At 42.1% G+C, this 14,181-nt stretch overlaps 1 pseudogene; it reads right to left on the reverse strand.

Annotated features, from left to right (window-relative positions):
- LOC118705993 overlaps window positions 1-13,549 on the reverse strand; it is an 83,452-nt pseudogene extending 69,903 nt beyond the window's left edge.
- Between the last annotated feature and the right edge of the window lie 632 nt (window positions 13,550-14,181).

The following is a 14,181-nucleotide window of genomic DNA, read 5'->3' on the forward strand; positions in this document are numbered from 1 at the left end:
CCAGGTCAAGGCACATGCTAGAGTTGTGGGCTCAGTCTCCAGTGTGGGACATACAGGAGGCAGCTTATCAATGATTCTCTCTCATCATTGATGTTTCTATCTCCCTTTCCCTCCCTCTCTGAAGTCAGTAAAAATATTTTTTGAAATAATAAAATAAAAATAACTTCCCAGAACGTGGAAAGAATCTACAGATGATGCCCCTGACCCACTGACCGGACTAGAGGCATGAAGATGGCAAATGTTGTTCTGATTTTTGTCAAAAGTGGAAATTCTATAAACTGTAGACATTAATCCTATAAACTGAAGATTTAGTATAAAATTAATTCTCAAAAGGGAAGGCTTAGAAAAGGAAGCCTGGATCACTAGAATCTGTACAGACTCATAGTAAGAACAAGTATGGACTGGCTGACCACACTTGCTGTGAAGACTGAGTTATTAGACTGATAAGGAAATGAAATATTAGTGCAAATATTGTATCTGTGTAACAAGGGTCCCCAGAAAATAGTGGAGCAAATCTGGATGGGATGGGGAGGGGGACAGGTAGTGGACAAGGAAAAAGAAGCAGACACTGAGAAAGACGAGAATAGGGAGGGGGCACAGGTAGACGTAGAGTCAGGAGAAGGTAAGAAGATAGAAGCCTCAACCATGGGGGAAAGGGGTGTAAGAACAGTGCTCTCTGGAAAGGAAGAGACCATGTGATGTTTTCCAGCCCCAGAACCTGAGGTGACAGCTGGAAGACCCTACCAGATCAGCCGCAGGAAACGCAGGTGGAGTCTTTCTGAGTGGAAGTGTCAGACCTGGCATCTTGGGCTTGGGGCACACCAGGCCCAGGAAGGCAACCACTCCGCAGGGAGAGCAGAAGCACTGTTGGAGAGTTCCGAAAGTCCCCACATGCTGAGGAGCTGTGCAGTTGCTGCCAGACTGCAGACCGCAGCTGGGCTGAGGTGCCTGGGCCTCCCATTGGAAAGCCCTTGTTGTGCAAAAGGGAAGAACGGAACACCTTTCCTCTGTCAATGTTATGAAGACAGACTCACACTTTCCTATTCTCCTCCTTATTCAGCAGAGTGAGCAAGGACAAGGTTTCTGAAGTCCTTCTGCCTAGGATCAAAGCCTGGCTCTTCTACTTGCTAACTGACCTCATACAAGTTATCAGGCCCCTAAACTTCACAGTATCTCCACCCATAAGTTACCTTCCTAACTGGGATGTTTGAAAGAGCAAAGGACAAGTATCCACGTACAGTGCTTAATAAATACTAGGTGTCATTAATACATTAGCTCAAGTTGATAATGCCTGAGGAAACTAACAGTCTTTCATGACATATTTGTGGACAAGATGGAGAACCGAAGAATAGGCAAAAAACAATTTGTGACTTGTAACTTGAGTCAGGAGGTCGAGGTTCAATTCCAGGTCAGGCACATGCCCGAGTTGTCGGCTCGATCCCCAGTGTGGGACATGAAGGAGGTAGTTGATCAATGATTCTCTCTCAGACCCAACAAGGATGGAAGTGATAAAGCAAAAGACTCCAAATTAATTCAAAAATATTAGTCTGGAGAATTATTGTGAATTATGAAAGACCTCCTGCGCGTCTTCAGACTGCTCCCAAACCACAGGTCCTTGCTTTGACTCGTAGAGACAAATAAATGGCAAGCAATTCCACACACCTTCCTTTGTATCGCCAATAAGTTTTACAGTAACTTGCTAAATTAGTTGTTGAAGATTATTAAAATTTGATATATACAAACTGACTAAAATCAGTGCATGATTAAAATCACTGAGGGAGCTAATTCATCATTCTCTAGGAGGCTGAGCAGCTAGATAACACTGAGCTGTATGAAAGTGCATCTGTCCCTTAGGCACAAGTGCAGATTTCAGAAATGTTGCTTTCTTATTACCACATCATCAGGTTTGTTCTGACTTGGTTGTAGTTTTCAAGTGGTACTATTTGTTCTATTAATTGATTTATCACATGACATGTTAACAAATCCCCTCTAGCCTCCGTACCATCATGAAGGTGTTTATGTCGTGGTCCTCGAAGGTGCCAGGATTTATCAAGGATATAGTCCCTCTCTACCCCAGCAGATCCCCTGAGTACAAGTTGCTCATTTTCCTGCATTCCATGTACCTAAGGCTCAAAAGACAGTTCCCTCACTGCAACCATTCTCTCACGGTATTAGTTTCATGTGGCTGCTGTGACAAATTACCATACACTTGGAGGCTTAGAATAAGTTAGATTTATTTTCATATAATTCTTGAGGCAGATGTCTGGAATCAGGACAGCAGCAGGGCCACACCACCTCCAGACTCTGAGAAAGGATCTGTTCAGTGATGTGCTCCTAGTCTCTGGTGGCTCCAGGCCTTCCTTGACTTGTAATTATAACGCTACACTCCTTGCCTTCATCTCCATATCGCTTTCTGTGGTGGGTGTGTGTCAGTGATTCCTCTGCCAGAGACACGTGTGATGGCACTTAGGGTGCTTCTCTTGTAATCCAGGATAAGCATCTCCTTCCAAGACCCTTAGTTTAACCACATCTTTGCCATATAAGATAATAGTGACAGATTTCAGGGATTTGGAAGTGAATATATTTTTAGGAGCCTTTTTTATTCCAGCCTACAACATTCACCAACATTCCTTTGCCTCTCTGGTTCTTCTCTGCTGTCAAGAAAAGCATCAGCCTTCTTCCCACCCATATCTGGGCCCCTGATTGTTCATAGGCAAATGTGTCACAAGTTTACAGTCTCCAATCCAGGAAGTCAGATTTGTCACGTCCCTTCTGGATTAGGCTACGGCACTGAGTCAAGTCTACGGTGGTAAATGGAAAAGAATGAGGACTTTGATTCAGTTTTATTTATTCCAACAAGCAGTTCAAAAGATACAGATAATGTCTTTTGGATGCAGGCAGATACAGTCCCTACTTCCTTTCTTTGATGGCATGGAGGTAGACCAGAAGTATGTGGTCTTAGCAGCTCATGTGGAAGGAGAAGTCCACAGGCTAGAGGACCAAAGAAAGGTAGGCTCACTGCCCTTTCTATGCCCAGGGGGGGCAGCACCCAAAACAACTTACATGCATTACCATATAAAGCTGGATAAGGAAGCTCCCAGGAAGCCAGGCACCCAGGCCCAGTGACCGTGTCCTGAGACTCATGATCCTTGTTGTGCCAACACAGGGGCCTGGGAGCTTTCCATTTCTGTTCCCCTACAGGCCTTCCATACCTGTGTAGGACAGAGTCTCCAGTGCTTTTCCAGTGTGCTCAGAATAAAGTCCAAACCCCTTGGCATGCCTATAAGCCTCTTCCTTCATCTCTCAGTGCTCCCCACCATTAATATTTACATATTTAGAGTCCCCTACAGCTATTCATTTTTCTCTCTTGCCTCTGAGTCTTGGCACTTACTAATTTCTCTACCTAGAACACCATTCTCACCCACTTCCTCTTCCCTGCTTACTCCCATCAGCCATCAGGAGCCAGGCCCAGCTCCATGTTTTCCCAGAACTACCACATAGCCTCCAGGGCTTCCTCCAGTCCCACCATTATTACCGCTACTACTATCCCTGGCTGGCTTAGGTAACCCTCCTTTGTCTCTCCCTTCTCATGCCATTTCTAATTAGCTGCACTTATGGAAGCCTGTCCTATAATAATATAGAGTCCTTGTATATATCCCCAGGACCTAGCATAGCACCTGACACTTCATGGGTGCTCAATGCATATTGGATAAGTAAATGAGTGTAATTTCACTCATGTGAATCATATGTAGGATTTAGAAGCCAAAGTTGTTCATTATTAACACAAAATGAAATACTGGGAATGAGGAAGGTATTAGTCCCACTGTGATCTGCATAGTCAGGCTGACCAGAATGGTCCAAGTGTGAGCACCACCCTCGTGAAAGGAACAATACTGGAGCTTGTCTGGTGAAACCTAAACAGAAAAGTGAAGGGTTGGAAACCGTGAAAGCTGAGTAACAGTTGGAGAAACAAATGATATTTACCTTGGCGGGAGGTACCTACATGAAGACAATCTTCAGATACCATGAGATGATGCCACGTGGCTGCAATGGAACTGGACTATGCTGCAGAACTTCCTACCAGTCAGGAATGGAATGGGCTCTGTCCTCAGAACAGCGTGGGCTGCCCTGGAGGAGAGAGAATTCCTGGGAATGAGCGTGCAGGCATCACATGGTGTTGTAGGGGAGTTGTGAGCTGTCAGGCTAGATGTTTTCTGCAGACTCTCTAAACCCTGACATTCCAAGATTTAAATTGATTAGCACGTGGGGAACTTTGCTACTTAACAGTTCTGGAATGCCCTCAGCTCTTGTGCTGTGTGGAAGTACAGCGCTGGTGAACGCACTCCCAGCCAAGCCAATCTCTGCTGGTTTGAATGGAGACAGTTCTCGCCAAATCTTTCAGCATCATTGGATTCTTCTCCCTCCCAACTCTGTCAGTGATTCCAAAACTGTATATTTTGCTTTATAAGACTGGAACAAACTGTCTTGAAAGTGATGCAGAAGAACAAAGAGCAACTGCTCATTTTCCTCAGAAGCCTTCGATCAGGACTCGGGCCCTTTCTCGGCGGATACCAAGCTTTCCTGTTTGTGCGTCACGTCATCATCATTTTCTAGCTGATGGGTTTGATTTATGGCCCTTAGTGTCTTTGAAGTAATGAAGTAATGCACTTGAAACTGTGGTCACTCTATTGATTTTTATAAAACGGCTTTTTTTTTTTTTTTTTTTTTACTATAAAGCTGCCTCTAAACCAGGGAATCATGCACTCTGGCTCTCCAGCTGCCTGGGTGTAATGTGAAGATTCACACAGAGCTTATTGCCAGCTTTGGACATTTACTCCAGGACTATCTTTAAATTCCCTAATGAATTTATCCATGAATAACTATGTATTGCTAACCGATTCAATCAACCTTGCTTTAACTGTCTCCAGTATTTTATATATATCAAAGGTAGCTAAACAAAAATGATCAAATGGAGCAAGAAAAGAATTAGCTTACTTTCAAAAAGAAAACAAACCACATGTTTGTGTTAACTGTTATCTTATGAAAGGAAGGTAAAAAACTATTAAGACAAGAAAATGATAAACAGATACTGACATTTAATCTCTCTCTGATAGAAGCCATAGTCCTTGCCTGAGGTAAGCTTTCTTGATGGATTTCTAAGCTGCACATTTTGAGCTCCTTTTATCCATGTGTATGTTTCCCTTTGAGGCTCATAACAGCTTTTGAAAGTGGTCATTTCATTCATGCCTAATGGGCCTGGTGTATTTGCTGCTGTCTGCCCTGTAATTTGCCTAGCTTGCCGCCATTAATATTCAAAACAAGCTTTAAGGACCGAGCAGAGCAGGTCATGGATGAGGACTGCTAAAAGGGGATGACCAGATTCCCACAGTTATGTTGCAGAAGCCCTGTCCAGGTTAGGCATTTTCCAGTCTCTGCAGCTGGGCTCAAAGCTTGCTGATTCGTTTTGCTGTGCAGTGCAATTGAAAGAATCCTGTGTTGTGAGTCAGAAGGATAGGGTTTGCTTCCAGGTCTGCCATTGACCCAGTAATAATGAATGGTCAAGCCAAAACTTCCCCAAACCACTGCCTTCTCTCTGTAAAACAAAGGTAGTATTCTTCTATTTCATCAAAGTGTTGTGAAAATCAAGTAATAATTCACTGATCAAAAATATGATCTTAGTATTTACCTTCCCAAATGATGGTGGGGAAGTACAATATTTCCTACTATTCACAGTAAGTAAAGGAAATGATATACATACACAGAAGAGAAAAAATTTCACATGTAAACACATATAGGTATGTGTTAAGTTCATAGGAATTTTATGTAATTTAAATCTGGGCTAGTCTAATATGAGGTCTTCATAAGCATATATTTAGATGTCTCTTCCAAATTGTGCTAATGACAATATGGGAATATTTATATAACTACATGCGAGCCAAAACATAGAAAGGCAGGATCAAGATGGGCATATTCTCCAGGTGAATACAAACAACACTCTTATCACACTGTGTGGCCCTGGATTGTTTCCTGCCTGTTTCTCACACCTGTCTGCGACCTCCACGAGGGCAATGATTGTGTCTGTCTTACTCATCCCTAGTCCCAGCAGGTATAGTTTCCCAGGCTATCTGTGAACACTGTCACCTCACTCTGGGTACATAACCCCAAACTACAATCTTAGAGGAGGGGCAGCCAAATGCAGTGAAGGTCAGATGGGGGTACTAGATGTTGTTGGCCACCTGGGCCCATTACTATGGCTGATACCCAGGCTCCTTCCTAAACCTCGGACTCTCTAGCCAGGGGCCTAAGAATCCACATTTTTTAAAAGTTCCCTCGGTCATTTTTACGAGCCCTGAAGTTTGAGAGGCTCGCTGGAGATTGTGTTTTAGAGGCTATTATGTTCAATCTCCAAATAACTCAGCAGCCAGTTTAATAAAGTGAGCACATTAAAAAGGAAAAGACTTGAGTTTGAGAACAGCTTCCACTTCCTTACCAGTAATAGCACAACCTTGGGTGAGTCACTTAAGTCTCATTTATAAAATGGGAACGACAAAGCTCTCCTCATGCGGTTGTTGGAAAGGGCAAAGAGAAAAATGTATCAGAATGTGCTTCAGAAACTACTAGAATTATGCCAATAATGGATGCAGCTGCAGTTTTAATGTTGGTGTGGTGGCAGCCTGAGCCTTTGCACACTGGCTGCCTGAGCAAGGCCAGCCAACTGAGACAGTCTGCAGGTTTGTGAGATCTGCGCCCTCAGTGAGGCAGCACCTGCACGTTCCTCTGCCCCACATCCCCTTGTCTTGAGTCTCATTATTAAGAACTGGACCCTCCTCATTAATATTTCATTAAAAAGACAGGATTCAGCCCCATCCTATCATTACTATATGTTTACTCTGTATTACTTGCTAGACCCATTATCTGCTTTCTTCCTCCAAAACGTCTTGTGAGATAGTATTGTTGACATCTTTAGCCCCTTTTTACAGAAGAAAGCACGGCATAGAGAAGTTAAGAACATACTTTTTGACCCAGCTGGCATGGTTCAGTGGTTGAGCTTCAACCTATGAACCAGGAGGTCACAGTTGGGGCTCAATCCACAGTGGGGGCAGCCAGTCAGTGATTTTTCTCTCATCATTAATGTTTCTATCTCACTCTCCCTCTCCCCTCCTCTTTCAAATCAATAAAAATATATATTTTTTAAAAACTCACTTTTTAGGTAGCAATGTCAGGGTTTGAATACAGTCTGACGCCTGAGCATGTCCTCCTCAGCACTGCATTCTACCACTGATACATGTGAGAAAAGTACCCTTCCTTCCCCATTGACCATTAAGACATGCAGATAACCATGGCAAAGAAAGAAATATGGACTAGTCTTATCAGACTGGCCAGTGTCCTGCCCACAGTGCTAAGCAGCTATAGTTATGCAACTTTTCATTCTTTTTTAAAATTTAGACTGTGGTTTACGTACAGAAATAATAACAATATGGTCTTGATTGTCTTAGTCCTAGTTTAGGAAACCATGGACGTGCATTCACATGAGAAAATGACTAGAGAACCCATTCCGAGTGTTGCAGCTAGCATATGATGTCTTGAAGTACAGGGACTTCCTGGAGTGTGAGCCTCTGGATGAAGTGAGCGAGGGGGTTGGAAACTGATTAAACATTTCTCAAGGATAAAGCTGCAAGCTCTCCTACTGCTGGACATAAAAATAAAAATACAGAGCTTTCAGATCCCAGAGGAATGTTCCAGTAATTTGTTAGGTTTCTCTAGAGTAACTAAAAGTACTGACACGTTTACTTTTCCTTCAAAGGGCAAGGTATTATCTATCATCACTGATCAATGCCCAGAGGCATTCTTCATAACCCCAGCCAGCAGTCAGTGTCAGCAATGCAGGTGGCAAGGGGCTGGGAATACAATCTTTGCTGAGCCAGAACAAGGGAGACAAGCCTGGAAGTGGGGTGGAGCAGGAGGTAGGCCCAGGATGAGACCGTTCTAATGACAAAGTAAGACGCCCATTGGGAAGGTTTTACATGGCTGAGTCAAGGTTGCACTTTTCCCTTCTTTTCTAAAATGTTACCTAAAAGCACAATGAAGAAACAAACAAATTCTACCTTCAGTGAAACTAAGAGGTGCCTATAACCCCAAACTACAGCATTAAAGGAAGAACAGTCAGATGCAGTGATGGTCAAGATGGGTGCTGAAAGAGGCTAGGAGTAAATTCTGATACCTACAGAGCTCAAACTCAAGAGTAGTGCATAATTCTATAAAGCAAGAGGCACCATCTGAGAGGCAAAGTCAACAGCCTCTTGGATGGAATAGCAGGAAGGGTGTGTATGGGAACTGGTCCTATGAGCTATACAGATTTAACATGACATTATAGCAATTAAGATAGTGTGTATTGGGGCAGGTAGAGACAAATTATCTAATAAAAGGGAACAGATAGCCCAGAGCAGACTCACACATATATGAATATGCAATTCATGATAGAAAGAGAATTGCAAATTCATGGGAAAAGGAGGAAATTATTCAATAAATTGCACAATAAAAAATAATGAGACAATTATTTATCCATAAATATGAAGTGGGATTTCTACCTCTTGCCATATAAAAATTCAATTCCAAGCAAATTAAAGACTTCAATATGAAAGTCAGAACAATAAAACTTCTTAAAAGGTAGTATAAGCATCTGCCATTATTACATAGGGCAGAAAATAATTTTATAAATAAGCATAAAAAGCATAAATCATAAAGTTTAGGGTTGATATATTAAATAAATTTAAAATTAAGAACTTGTGTTCATGGGAAGATATCTGAAGGAGAGTAGAAAGACAAGCTACAAAGTTAGGAACAGTTTTTACAACACACATATTTCATAAATGACTAGTGTCAGAACATTAAAAGTAAGATAAGCCCAGTCAGCATGGAGGTCACAGTGTAATTCCTGGTCAGGGCATATACCCGGGTTGCAGGCTCGATTCCCAGTGTGGGGCATGCAGGAGACAGCTGATCAATGATTCTCTTTCATTATTGATGTTTCTATTTCTCTTTCAAATATATATATATATATATATATATATATATATATATAGAGAGAGAGAGAGAGAGAGAGAGAGAGAGAGAGAGAGAGAGAGAGAGAGAGAGAGAGAGAGAGGCGGGTAATTAGAGAAATGCAAATTAAACCACAATGAAACATTATTTTCTCTCATCTATTGGAATCAGAAGTCTAAGTGTACTAAGTATTGATAAGGATATAGAAGTCTACCTTATAGACTGACATTACCTAGTAGATTCAGCTATATCAGCACTCCATGATCCTGCAGGTTCAGTCATTAGTAAAGACCCTAGGAAATCTATTTTTCTCCTGTCAGAGTGACAGAAATCAGTAAGTTTAAAGGCCCACTGTGTTGGTGAAGGAATGGAGTAAACAAACTTGCATGCCTTGTTGGTGGAAATATAAGTTGATAAACCTTATGAAGAGTAATTTGTCGATATATCTTGAAATTAAAATTTTATATTCTCTTAGATCCTGAAATTCCACACCTAAGAAATAGTCACAAATGTGTGAATTATGTGCAAAAAAGAAATTTATTTTAGCATTCTTTTAAATATCAAAATATTAGAAATAATCCACATGTCTTTCAAAGAGTACAATGAACTGCAATGCATAAAAAGAATAATTTAACCCAATATGTACTGATATGGAAAACTCTTCAAGATATATTATTGACTGAGAAAAATAAGGTGCATATGCTGCATTCATGGTTTTCAAAACAAATATATCTGTGTATTCATATACTATATTAATATATATTTATATACACATTTGTCTGTATATGTGTATAGACATATGTGTGTGTTTATTAACACACATTTACATGGGCATAGAATATCCCTGGATTATGCATGAAAAACTAATCAGAGTATGTATAAGTGACTTTAGAGATGAGCACAAGTGAGTCAGAGACAAGATTTAGAGGGAATTTTACTTTTAATCATATACTCTTATATTTTTTAGATTTTTGTGCCATATGCATGTAGGGCCTATTCAAAAAGTAAAGTAATTTTAAAAAGTAAAGCAGTCATTGGTTCTGGTAGACCCTGGAATCTAGAGTCAGAGGATCAGTCCAGAGTAGGTGCATATGCTGCTCCTCAAGGTCAGACCCAGCAGAAGTAGAACACAGGAAGACCCTGAGAGCAAATGTCAGTGCAAGCAGCAATTTTACAACTTGGGGGGGGGGGGGGGGGCTGCAAGGATTAGAAATTCATAATCCTTTGGGAATGGAAGGCAGAAACAAGAAATCTGGTGGTCTGATCCTGGGCACTAGCATCCTTCAAAGTTCTTAATGCTGAGCCAGTACTTTGTCTTAATCGGGAAGCTTTTGTATGCTTCCAGGATCCTGAGGCAAATCTCCACCAAGAGAGCCAGAGATAAGGCAGTGGGCAAAACTAGGAATGGCCAACTGGAACGGAGAATGAAGGAGCAGGAAATTGACCATTGCTAACAGGCTGAGGAGACCCGGCTCATCCAGGCAGGGCCAACTACATAATTTGCAGGGCCTAGTGCAAAATTATATTTTTTTAATGCAGGTCCCCTCGTTCAAAGAGCAGGGAAATGTGCCATTAAAGGTACTAAAACATAAAGCTTTTTCCTCCTGCAGTCTTTCTTTTTATTTGTCATGGTATTTTATATTTGTGATGTAATGTCATTGTAATTAAAAAATTTTGAAAAATTTAATTATTAGAATACATTCTACAATTCATCTTTTTTTTTAATAAGTTTTTATTGTTCATATTATTACAAATGTTCCTTTCCCCCACCACCACCACCATTGCTCTCCTCCACCAGGTTCCCACCCCGCCCTCTGCCCTATCCCCTCTCCCCATTGTCCTCATCCATAGGTGCACAGTTTATGTTCAGTCTCTTCCAACACCCCCTCTCCCCTTTTCCCCAAGAATCGTCAGTTCACTCCCCTTCCATACCTCTGATTCTATTATGTTCAACAGTTAATATTGTTCATCAGATTTTTTTAATTTCCTTGGTTTTTAGATTCACTTGTTGATAGTTACGTATTTGTTGTTCATAATTTTTATCTTTGTTTACTTTCTCTTCTGAAAGAACCCCCTTCAGCAATTCATATAATTCTGGTTTGGTAGTGATGAACTCCTTTAGCTTTTTTTTATTAGTGAAGCTCTTTATCTGGCCTTCGATTCTGAGTGATAGCTTTGCTGGGTAGATTATTTTTGGCTGTAGGTTCTTGCTATTCATCACCTTGAATATTTCTTGCCATTCCCTTCTGGCCTGCATGGTTTCTGTTGAGAAGTCAGCTGACAATCGTATAGGTGCTCCTTTATAGGTTACTACCTTCTTTGCTCTTGCTGCTTTTAATATTCTCTCTTTGTCTTTTGCTCTTGGAATTTTAATAATGATGTGTCTCGGTGTGGTCCTCTTTGGATTCCTTTTGTTTGGAGTTCTGTGTGCTTCCTGGACTTGTAAGTCTAATTCTTTCACCAGGTGGGGGAAGTTTTCTGTCACTATTTCTTTCAGTATGTTTTCGATATCTTGCTCTCTCTCATCTTCTGGGACCCCCATAATTCTGATGTTGGTTCGTTTGAAGTTGTCCCAGAGGTTTCTTACATTATCTTCAATTTTCTGGATTCTCTTGCCTTCTAGCTTCTGTGGAGGAGTGTCTTCTGGCTCTTTATGTTCCAAATCTTTGACTTGATTCTTGCGATCTTCCCTTCTGTTTTTAGGACTCAGTAAAATATTTTTTATTTCAGACAATGTATTCTTTATTTCTTGTTGATCCCTTATCATTTCTTGTTGACTCCTTATTAATTCTAGTTGATCTCTTTTCATATCCTCATAGGCCTTATCCATCTTTTCTAGGAAATTCTTGAAAAACCTTATAAGCGTAGATTTGAACTCTATATCCAGACGCTTTTTGTCCTCCATTTCTTTCGTTTGTGATCTATTTTGATGTCGCATTTTGCAGTTACAGATGGGACGGGGTTTCAGGGTGGAGCCTGCAGCTTTGGCTTCTGTCAGCCCCGCCCTATGCGGGTCCTTCAGTGCTCGCTGCTGCCGGCGCCTCTGAGAGAAAGGTGCCCTCGATTTTCGCCTGCTGCCAAACAGTCTATGCTCTCCCCCAATGAGCCCGGTATTGGGGTTCAGTTCAGTTGGAAGTGGAGTTGGAGGTGGCGTTCAGAGCAGTCTGGAGCCCAGGTCTCCTTCCCGTCAGGGCAATCCCACAGCACAGCCGACCATCCCTTCTCTGCGCGCAGTGTGCGCGCCTCCGGGACCTCCTTTCGCCTCTCCCCGGGGCTTCGCCTTACAGCCCGGCTCCCTATGGCTGAGCCTGAGTCCCCGGGGTCTGGCCCAGAACTGGGTTTCAGAGCAGTCAGGGGCCCAGCACAGTCGGAGTTTTATCTCCTTTCTGCTAGGGAACGCCCGCCAGGCACTCGGCCTCCCTCCTCTCCAGCTCCGTCCTCTCCGCACACCACGTCTCCGTACCTTGGGCTTTTCCAGCTCCTCCGCGCCTCCTTCTGGTTTTCTCCTTGCTTCTCGCTGTAGAATTTCCAGTCAGTCAACCTTCCTGTAGTTTTGGGCAATGTCCGTTTTATATTTTAGTTGTATTTTATTGAAATTGTTGTGTGCGGCTGCGGCTAGGTGTTCACCTGGGCGCAGCCATCTTCTACAATTCATCTTTATATCATACTAGAGGCCCGGTGCACAAATTTGTGCATGGGTGGAGTCCCTTGGCCTGCCCCCCTCTGTGGCTGGCTCGGGGGAGAGACCATGGGAGGTTGGCCAGCCGTGGGAGGTTGGCTGTGGTAGTGCACTGACCACCATGGGGAAGCTCCTGCATTGAGCAGCTTCCCCCTGGTGCTCAGTGTGTGTCATAGTGACTAGTCAACCAGTTGTTCACTTAGGATTTTATATATATATAGATGATGCCAGTTTAAATGCAAAATAACAGCAGAACCACTGAAACTATACAGGTCATATTTTGTAGCTCATACATGCATATATATTTTGTTCTTACCATTACAGTGGCAAAGCCACATCAAATTAATTCAACTGTTTAATTTAACTTCTTAATATGCACACATTCTACCAATATTCCCTACCTCTGCTTATTGATGAGTAAGGGAGAGCTAAAAGGAAAGGAACTGTGGTTTCCCAATCTTTCTCTTTCTTTTAAGACATGAATTTCTCTGTAAGGGTTTGGCTAATAGAAGGAAGTGACATGAGTGAAAAAGCATTTGATTGGGTTCCTTGGCCATTCATGTCATAGAATGCCGCTGCCTTCTTTCTATGCTTGAAGCAAATTCTGGTTCCAATGGAAAACATGCTGGGGGCTGCCAGCATTCCCACTTACTCAGTCATCCATGTAACCCACCTACCTCGTATTCCTTTGAGTCTCATGAGCTCCACGTATGGTGGGTCCACTGGAACTCTGTGCTCATGGGGCATCCCAAGTTCTGTGCGCAGATGAGCACCCAGGCACAGTAGACATACACACTGCACATAGCTCTGCTCAGGGACGAGTTCCATTGTTCCCTCAGATTTAACTTACAAAAACAGGCTCAGAGGTAAAATTGTAAAAATCCCATGATGATGACAGCAGAACTTTAAAGCAGACTCAGGGCCCTTCTGCACACAAGGTCCAAAGCAGTTTTCTGGGTTTCGTGGCCATGAAGCCAGCCTTACAGCCTGGAGTTTGCTGATAGAGGAGAGAGTCTGGATAAACTTAGCTGATTCTCTCTCACCCAAATATTTCTTTGTCTATTTAATCCAAATTTATATCCTAATAAATGCTTAGGAGGCACATTATTAGAGCCATCACATTGAAACATGTCTGAATGACAAGTATTGTGTTGTAAATTTTGGTTTTTCAAGGTTCTATTTATCAGTTCATTACCAACCTGTCTCCATGTGAGAGAACAAAACAATCTTCTGAGGGCTTTTGGTGACATTGCTGCTGAATTCTTTATGATTATTAGTGCGGGCTATGGAAATTTTCTCTAAAGAATTAAGAATGAAATCTTAAGTCTGGAGTTTTCTTCAGGGAATAAACTCAAACAGATAAACTCTGGGATTAGCATGCAGCAGAGAAACAAATGGGATTTCGAAGTGTGCACGCTCCTGTTGTCAGCGCAAAGCTTGTCAACACTGTATTGGGTTTC

The sequence above is a fragment of the Pipistrellus kuhlii genome, unplaced genomic scaffold (assembly GCF_014108245.1).
Source record: "Pipistrellus kuhlii isolate mPipKuh1 unplaced genomic scaffold, mPipKuh1.p scaffold_m20_p_5, whole genome shotgun sequence".
Taxonomy (NCBI): domain Eukaryota; kingdom Metazoa; phylum Chordata; class Mammalia; order Chiroptera; family Vespertilionidae; genus Pipistrellus; species Pipistrellus kuhlii.